This window comes from Vespa velutina, chromosome 10, assembly GCF_912470025.1.
Source record: "Vespa velutina chromosome 10, iVesVel2.1, whole genome shotgun sequence".
NCBI lineage: Eukaryota > Metazoa > Arthropoda > Insecta > Hymenoptera > Vespidae > Vespa > Vespa velutina.
Window position 1 is genome coordinate 4,537,684 of NC_062197.1, and position 10,000 is coordinate 4,547,683.

A 10,000-nucleotide genomic window follows, 5' to 3' on the forward strand; every position below is an offset into this window, starting at 1 on the left:
TTCTGTCTCTGTCTTTCTTGGTACGTACGAGTTCTTTCGGGCAGACCGCTGGGCGCCGTTCACCTCGACGGACCTTTTTCTTTCTCACCTTTTTTTTCTCTCTCTCTCTCTTTCTCTCTCTCTCTCTCTCTCTCTCTCTCTCTCTTTCTCTTTCTCTTTCTCTTTCTCTCTTTTGTTCATTCAAGACACGGGCTCGATTCTTAACGCCTCGGCGGAACAGGTATTCCGCATCGAGACGCACGTTCGCGCCGCAGGAAACTCAATCGAGCGGCAGAACGACCTAGCATTGGGAAGAGCGTGAAAAATGTTACTTTAAACGTGTAGATACGCGTACCGTATAAACTCGATCGTTCGTTGACGTTCAAAAGAAAATTATTACACGTCAACAATTGATTCGAAGGAAAAAACAAAACATGAGATAAAAAATAGAAAAAAAAAAAAAAAAAGATTAATGGTGGTAACGTGGCACAAGTGACAGAAGAAAAAAAAAAAGAAACAGGAAAAGAAAAAAGAAAAAAGAAAAAGAAAAAGGAAAGAAAAGAAAAGAAAAAAGAACGAAGAGAAAGAGAAGAAGAGGAAATTAATTTTGCAAACAAATACGTAAACAATATTATACGATGATATGTAAATAGTTTCAATTATGTGACTAGATATTTGTTGCAATAAAAAAAGAAAAGAACAAAAATAAACGAAGGAAATTAATAAAAAAAAAAAAAATGTGATCGCGAAATGCGTAAACGGCAATTGTCATCTCAATTGATCGCTCGATATCATTGATCATAATGCCTCTTAGACGTTTCGAATTGACTTACATTTAAATAAATTTAATCATCCCTCTTGAAACGAAAATTAATCTTAATAAACGTTAAGGATAATATCTATGATCTTTTTCAAAGTTCATTCGTAGGGTATCACATCCATTCCTTCGATTCTATATTATCCTTTTTGCCTATGTATGCTAACGGCGAATAAGCGAAATATATAATGGCGATTTATTAGCAAGAAAATACGAAACGTTTTCGTATTCCTTTCGTATTATAAGATAAAAAAAAAAAAAAAAAAGAAAAAGGTCCAAGGACAAGAGTCTTCTTGGCTCGTTCGGTTTCACTACGTGAAAGATACGCATATACATAGGTACGATTAGTTAAAAGATAGTAAGAATGAGAGAGAAAAATTGAGAAAGGGAGAGAGAGAGAGAGAGAGAGAGAGAATGAGAAGAATGAGAAGAAACGTAAAAAGGCGTGTTCCTACGAGCGAACGATAATGTTATTTTTTTCGATTGTGATACCACTAAGAAATTCAGATCGAATAGAAATCGAAAGGTCGACTTGTAACCGACAGAATCTTGGGGATCAATGGGTTGTCGCTCGAACGGCGCCTTGTACCGGCACGTATCGAATTACTTACGAAGAAAGAAGGTAAAAATACGGGGGTCGAAGGGGTTAAAGGGGGTCGAGGTGGGGAGGGGGAGGGGGAAGAGAGAAAAGAAAAAGAAAAAAAAAAAAGGGGGAAAAAGAAAAAAAAAAAAAGAGAGAAAAAAGGAGGAAGACGAAAAAGAAGAAAAAGAAGATGAAGAAGATGAGAATGAAGTAGGAGAAAGAGGGAAGAGAGAAAGAAGAAAAGGTTAACGGCCGATTAGAAATTATTCATGGAGAACTTTTCGATCGTAAGCGTGCGCAAGTCGTACCTACCTAAAGTAACTACCTGCTATTCCGCACGTTCTATATTTTCATACAAATTTATCTACCTATCCCTACCGTGTGTCGACTGACGGGTAGTGAGGGGAAAAGAGGAGGGGGAGGGGAAGAATTGAAATAAGAAAAAAGAAAGGACTGACAAGCGCATCGATGCATTTGAATGCATATATATATATATATATACCTAGGTTCCTTCTCTAGGCTATATAGGCATGAAAATATCGATTGGATTCGATTCGATTCGATTCGATTTCGAGCTCGTCGACCAGCAGTCCCCCCTCCCTTCACTCTCCTCAGTCACCCTTTTCTCTCTCTCTCTCTCTCTCTCTCTCTCTCTCTCTCTCTCTCTCTCTCTCTCTCTTTTCCCATCCTCTCATAGAACGCAATCGTCGACCCTCGATTTTCGATGAATGCCAATCGAATCGGGATTTGAGATTCGTGTCGCGGTTTTGCATGACACTGGACCGTGCCTCCGTGTAAGCGACGCCAAAATGGCACATCGAATAGACGATGTCAAATCGCTCGTATACCGCGCCAATTTCCCCGATGATTTTATGGTACCCCACTGTGTAAAAGGCCGACGTAGTCTCCACACCTCATGGTTGCAATTAGCGGTTCGTAATGCACATATGTAGAACACGTAGATACTTATATAAATACGTGGATAGATATAATATAATACTTAAAAGCGCTAATCAAACGTCGACGTTACGTTAATGCACTTTTCGTTTCGTTCGATCGTTACAACTTAACGGTTAACTATATACAGTTCGTTACTTTACGAGTTTTGTAATATCGTAAAGTAATCCATAGGAATGAAATATTCCATCGAGTTTTACATTCGATCAAGACGTTTCTAAATTCCTATTTATAATACAACGAATAAGCTCGTTGAAATTCATAACTCTTTATAATAACGTTTAAATTATCCTATACGTTAGGTACCGTTTATATAATGAATTAACAAATTTATATAAAGAGCGTTATATTATATTAGATATAGGTTACCTATACAAACGCTTATATATATATATTTTAGTCACCCTTAGACATTTCCATCCGAATTCATTTTTCTCTTTTTCTATTTCTCTCTCTCTCTCTCTCTCTCTCTCTCTCTCTCTTTGTCATTCGTCTTTGGTTTCCTTCAACGTTGGGCGTGATTTTCGAACGATTTATTATTAACTAAGCACGAGAAACGTATGAAATCAATCGGTACCCTTTCGGATGGTGATCGCCATGATCGCGTTCGAGGCGTGGCTTCTAAAACCGGCTTTTCGAGACACTTTAAAGCTTAATACACAGTACCTTTACGGTGTATCAAAAGATAAAACATATATACATATAATATGTAATATCATATAGGTACCTATCTATTTAGTTACTTACCTGCCTTCTTTTAAATCGATCGAATTCGAATTATTTCTCTTCGTCGTGAATCGTCGATGTTGATTGATTCACAGAAACCACCAATGGTATGGTAATAAATGATTATTTATTGGTGGGCGTGTTTCGTGAAAAGAAGATATCGATTGACTCGTAATCGCCTGTCGCTTTTAGCGCACCTAATTTACGGCCCATTCGACCCGATTAGAACCGATTCCTATTCGCCATATGTTCGCCACGTTACAAGCCATGTCGATATTAAATATATGGGAATAGCTATTGCGATTAGAATTCTGAATAGAATTGTTGCGTTACGAGCGCTAATGTTCATTTGATTAATTCGATCGAACTGTCAATTGAAATGATTTACATAGTTAAATTAATAAATTCGTTCTAATAATAACCAAATAGTCTCTATAAACTATATTATTTTAATGTTATTTAAATATCAAAATTATTGATTTTTTAGCTATCGTCAAGATCGTATAACTTAAGATACTTAATGTTACATTTGTAAAATAAAAGATACAAAATTGATTTACCCTTTAATACGTGATATTATATGTACATACATTTATATATATATATATATATATATATATATATATATATTTTTTTTTCTTATCGATATTTTTTAAACTTATATAACCCGTGGATTGGTTGAAAATTGTTCAAGTAATTTTTCTTAAAAATACGACACAGTCTGACAGTTTTATAATGTCAAAGATAAATATCTCATAATTCTTCGAGTAAATGCATTTTAGAGTTAACAATATTACATGAAATAATGATGTTTACCCAACGTTTCAAGGGACCGATAGGAAAAAGATAAAGAAAAACGGGGGAAAAAAAGAAGAGAAAACAAAAAAAAAATAAATAAAAGAAAAATGTAAAGAAGAAACAAAAAAAGAAGAAGAAGAAGAAGAAAAAAAGGAAGATAAAAAAAAAAAAAAAGAGAAAGAAGCTGAAAAAGAAAAAAAAGTCTCATGAAAGAGCGCGAAATTATTACATGGCTTTCTTCCATACGATGTTTCATTCATGATTCGTCGTTCGTGCTTCTATGAATGGTAGATCGTTTCCTAAACCCATGACGGTTTCGTGAACTATGAGCATCCTTGGACCTTCTCGTAAAATCTTTCTCTTTCTGAAATAAGTTAGGCAAAACTAGGAAGGTAGCTTCCGTCTTCCTTCCTCTTTTGCCCTTTTAAAGTCGTCAATGGCACAGCACTGCACTCTTTCTTCCGGCATTGTGCCGGTTCTCGTAACAAGCCGTCCAACAATGTCACTGTCTTCCCCACCTACACGCACAATGACCACGTTTTTCAGAATTCGTCTCGGCAGTGCGGTGAACGCAGCCAACAATATGCCGCTTCACAATGCATCGAATGCCCGTAGAGAAATGCCCTTTGTCGTACGCACACTGTCGCAGGAAAGGAAGGAGATGGATAGCAGTGGACGAAGTAAAAGAGCGAGAGAGTGAGATATATATATACATATATATATATATATATATATAAAGAAAGAGAGAGAGAGAGAGAGAGAGGAGGACTTCCAGCCTTTTCTATCTCGGACAACGACGGACGGAGGACGTTTTCTCTGAAAAACGTTTTGCAACGACATAATGGATCCTACACGATTCATGGAAAGGATGCGAGTGTCCGGCACTTTTCAAAGTCACGCGGAGTCAAGTACCTACTCGTGATTCCTTCTTGGCGGGACAACGACGCTACGTTCAGCTTAGAAAAACGTTTCTCTCTTTCTCTCTCTCTCTCTCTCTCTTTCTCTTTCTTTATCTATTTCTCGTCTTTTCTATTTCATAGCTTTTCTTCTACGAATAATAATATAATAATGGTTAGACAATGAAATATAGGGTAGGTAAGTAAGTATGTATATGGGTGTGGTGTGACGTTAGTTAAAAGGAATTTATTTCGTCTTACTAATGCAAATGCAATGCAAGTTCCGAAGAAACTTCTTGTCAAAGAGATCCCCATCAATGAATTTGAGATTAATGGTCCGTGACCATCGAGTTTCACGCGAGCGTCAATGAAAATTCAAAAAAAAAAAAAAAAAAAAAAAAGAAAAAAGCCCTATGAATGGCGAGTAGCAGCTTATTAAATGCAACATCCCCTTTGGAGAAAGAAGCTTTCCATCCCTTCTGGACCGGACCCAGGGCCGTCGTCATTCCTATTGCCAAATATAAGCCGCTCCTCCGTCTACTTTCTATTCATTCTATGACGACGTTCTATCGTGTATCGTACCTAACATAAATATATCGAAAAGAATACGGATCCTTTTTTCAGAATTTTCCCTTCATTTTTTTTTTTTCTTTTTTTTCTCCAAAGGATCCATCACCAATCCTTAATGGATTCGAAGCCTTCCTCGACAAAACGTAGAATCTAGGAAGATAAAAGTCGTCCTGTTTTTTTTTTCTTTTTCTTATCCTTTTTTTTTTCTTTAAAATTTTTTTTTTTTTTTTTGCCATTTGTCCAACAAATAAATACAAATTCCATTTGAAATAATCTCTTCTTTTCGAAGGAAAAAAATAAAAGGAAGAAGAAGAAGAAGAAGAAGAAGAAGAGAGAAAAAAAAGGAAGATATAGCATAGACAGACTATCCCCCACCTATCTAATGTGCGTATCCCCGTTGAATGTTGTAAATGAAACGAGAAAGAGAGCGAGAAAGAGAATCGTAAGATTTAAGTATCGGCGCAAACAAGATTTTAATTTAAATCCCACTTGAAACGATCCGTCCGTTCGAAACGGGCATTGTCGATATGTAAATAGACGAGTCGAGGCACATCGGATAATTATCCGTTTTTCCAGTGGAGAAATGTTTGTCGGGCACTCTCGGTAGGGTGTTCTCCTACGGGCACATTCCCACCTTTAACCAATCTCCTCTCACCCCCTTATCGTTCTCCAACTAACCGCTATAAAACCGTGATTACTTTTATCGTGGCTTCGCGCTTTCGTTCATCGACGAAGATTCCTCGTTCGCATTGATTAAGATAACCACTCAACGACTACGACGACGACAACGATGATGACGATGTTGATGTCGATGGCACCCACCCCTTGTGATACGGCATAGTTTATTTTCCCCCTTCACTTTCTCGCTCACACACACACACACTCTCTCTCTCTCTCTCTCTCTCTCTCTCTCTCTCTCTCTCTTTCTTTCTCATACGAGCGTTCGAGCATGCCATCGGAAACGATTGTTCGCTGTCTCCTCTTCCGTCCTCGGCTTTGGCGAATTTGCATTCGGGATTGATTGAACTCCGAAGCAGAGCCAGAGCCACCACTACAACCACCAACCATTACCACCACCACTATTACCACCACCACTATTACCACCACCACCACTACCATCACCATTCCCGGTCCATGGGCCGAGGATTCCTCATCGTAGTCGAAGTCGTCGAGTCCCGTTCTTCTTTCTTCCTCTTTTAAATCGGCCGACGTAAATCGCCTAAGCTCGACGTTTAATTTACCCTTGACGATGACGGCTGATATCCTTGTCGTAAAGCGATTGCTCGCGACACCGATTACCAAGATTGAAATTCGAGGCTCTCCAAATGACAATAACACGATTTCATCTTTCCTCTTTCATCCTTCCTCTTCCTTCCTTCCTTCCTTCCTTCCTTCCTTCTATCCTTCCTTTTTTCCTTCTATCCTTCTTTACGAGCCTACAAATTTCTCATCATTCTCAACGATCTACAAACTCGTTTAAACCGATCTAAAATCAAACTCGAGATTCTATTAATCTTATAGTACATTATACATAGTTACATTGATTATTATCAGAGTTTCGTTCGCTACAGAGATTCGTTCCTTTGTCTCTAATGATAACGATAATAAAAGGAAAAGAAAATAACTCTCTGAGTTTATAAGGTGCATGTATCCAGACCAATTTCGTCGCGGTGACATCTCGAAGTAGTAGCGCTTGAGTGCGGGAGCATCGAGGCTACACGTGTTCCTGACACTTGTATACTGCTCTCCTTCATAGTTCCTTCTCTTTCTCTCTCTCTCTCTCTCTCTCTCTCTCTCTCTCTCTCTCTCTTTCTCTCTTTCTCCCCCTCTTACATGCACATATTTCTGGACTCCTGACGACGAAATGGAGGGGTCGCCTCGAGACTTTCGACACCCTTATTTCTTCTCGCTTTTTTTCTCGTTTTCTTTCTAGAGTGATGGACTTGACAGACGTTCTCTTTCTTACTCTCTCTCTCTCTCTCTCTCTTTTTCTCTCTCTCACTCTCTCTCTCTCTCTCTCTCTCTTCTTTGGAAGAAATAGAGTCACGTTGAAATCTCGTACGCCATACCACCGATCATAACTCCTCTTTCGTATCGAGAATCGAAGGGCTCGTGAAAAATCTTGTTCCTATCGAATCGAAGGATAAATAAAAAAAAAAAAAAAAAAAAAAAAAAAAAAAAAGAAAGATTGACAATTTCTCATAGGTCCCTTCTTCTTAGACTCGCGCGAAATTCCCACAAATTTTTTTTCTTTCTTCCTTTCTTCCTTTCTTTCTTTCTTTCTTTCTTTCTTTCTTTCTTTCTTTCTCACGAGCTTAAAATGTAAATTTCAATGGACGGCGATTCGCAGATGTAATATAAGGTAGTATAACTTACTTACCTACATAGTAATTCGATAGTTCGTTGTACGATTTGCCTACGATCTATTCTTAATAATTATTATTCCGATTATGATCGGCGAATGCCGATCGGTAAAAGAGTATCGTTCCAGGTGTCGATCGATTATGCAAGAAAAATATTTTCTAATAATCACGTCGATCCAGTTCAGGTGCGAAAGAAGGAGGTGCATCCGTTACGCTTCTCCAGATAGAATAAAAAGAGAGATAGATAGATAAAAAGAGAGAGAGAGAGAGAGAGAGAGAAAGATGCGATAAAAGAGATTCGTATTGTTGCATGAATCAGGCGTGTCTCGTAAGAATAACTTTGGGATACGCGGATAGACTCGAGAATAGAAAAAAGGACAAAAATTATTGAGGGGAGAAAGATACGAAGACGAAGAATAATAAAGAGAAAAAGAGAGAGAGAGAGAGAGAGAGAGAGAGAGAGAGAGAAACCCTTGCACGGGACAAGGGACATTGTGTCCTATAAACGTTCCCATTGTGATCCACGTGTGTTACAAATTCCTTTTCGTGCCCTTTGGCCGGGAATAAACCCTTCTCTTAATTAGCATTGTATGGAATTCCTATTGGCGAATCTCTATCCGTCTCTTGGTGCTGTTCCTTCCTTCCTTCCTTCCTTCCTTCCTTCCTTCCTTCCTTCCTTCCTTCCTTCCTTCCTTCCTTCCCTCCTTCGATCCTCTTTTACTCCCCTTGTCGTCTCCGTTAGCTTCAACCATAGAGAGATATAGAAAGATAGAAAGAGCGATAGAGATAGAGAAAAAGAGAGAGAGAGAGAGAGAGAGAGAGAGAAAGAGCAAAGTCCTTTACCATAGCTGAAGAGGCCAGGGTACATCGATAACGTCGTCTATTGGATGTTATTTCAATCTCGCTTATAGAATCACTGATCTGGACTCCGCTGGGTTCGGGGGTATCAAGAGGCTGAATAATACACGAGAACGAGTATTCTCGAACGTTCGATCGGATATTATTAACCCTCTCTCTCTCCCTCTCTCTTTTCATACATACATACATATATACACACACATATATATATATACATATATATATGTGTGTGTGTATATACAAAGAATGTAACGAATTTGAAATAAATCGTATTGCCGAGGTATAGTCTGTTCCATGGTTTAGCCACCTACCAGGAAGTCGAGCATAGGATAATAAATATGTCCGACAAGGGTGAGAGCCGTTATTTAAAGATTTTAAGGACGACAAGATGTGTATGGTGCACATCGATGACGTCGTCGTCCTCCTCTTCGTCGTCGTCGTCGTCGTCGTCGTCGTCGTCGTCGTCGTCGTTGTCCTCATCGTCGTCGTCGTCGTCTTCGTCGTCGTCGTCGTCTTTGGCGAGAAGCCGCGATAGGAACCTCTTTAAATACCTACGCCTTGGCTCGACACGTTTCCGAACTGTTGCCGCGCTAACGAACGCCCATAAATAATAACTCGCATATATACGGGCCCGTAGTAGACTCTCCACACGTCTACCTTACGTGGAAAGGTGCAGGTTGATTTATTACCACGTTCACCTCCTATGCCTGATTGGTCCTCTTGCAGGTGTTGTGCTCACTCTTGAGAAAGATAGAGAGAGATAGAGAGAGATAGAGAGAGAGAGAGAGATAGAGAGAGAGGCCGAAGGAACGAATCATCGGTACACCGTGACCACGAAGTGTGTCACGTCAGCACGGTGCTCCTGTCACTCGAATCATCATCATCGAGACGATATTCCTCTTATCCTCTTCCACGATATTTCTCACGCGCGATACATAAGATTTTGCTCTCTCTATCTCTCTCTCTCTCTCTCTCTCTTCTCTTTCACTATCCTCCTCTCACTACCGATATTCTTATCTTCTTCTTTTCTTCCTACCATCTTTCTTCCTTCGTGTGTTGATTACGCCTCTATAGGAAATAATTGATGGATGGAACCGATCTCTCTCTCTCTCTCTCTCTCTCTCTCTCTTTCTTCCATCGTTGGCGTATTATTTCTTATAAATCTATCTATCTCTTGAACTCTTTAACAAATTAAAAACAAAAAAAAAAAAAATGTAACTACTTTCAATAACGATGCGAAATAAATAATTATTTCCTTTTATCTCTTCGTATTCGTTTAGCGTCGATTAGATCGATAAAGTTTATAGTTCGTATCGATTATAATACACTGAATATATATTACAGACGATCATCGTCGAAATGAAGAGGGGAGAGAAACGAGGATAAGGGAAGAGGATTCGTAACGATCCTCCAACGTCGGTTTGATGTCCGATGCTTGTCAGATACGTCGCGA

The 10,000-nt window shown here is 38.9% G+C and overlaps 1 protein-coding gene across 1 annotated transcript in view; it reads right to left on the reverse strand.

Annotated features, from left to right (window-relative positions):
* Positions 1-10,000, reverse strand: part of LOC124952461 (transcription factor Sox-19b) — a 59,431-nt gene that overhangs the window by 38,032 nt on the left and 11,399 nt on the right. The window lies entirely within an intron of this gene.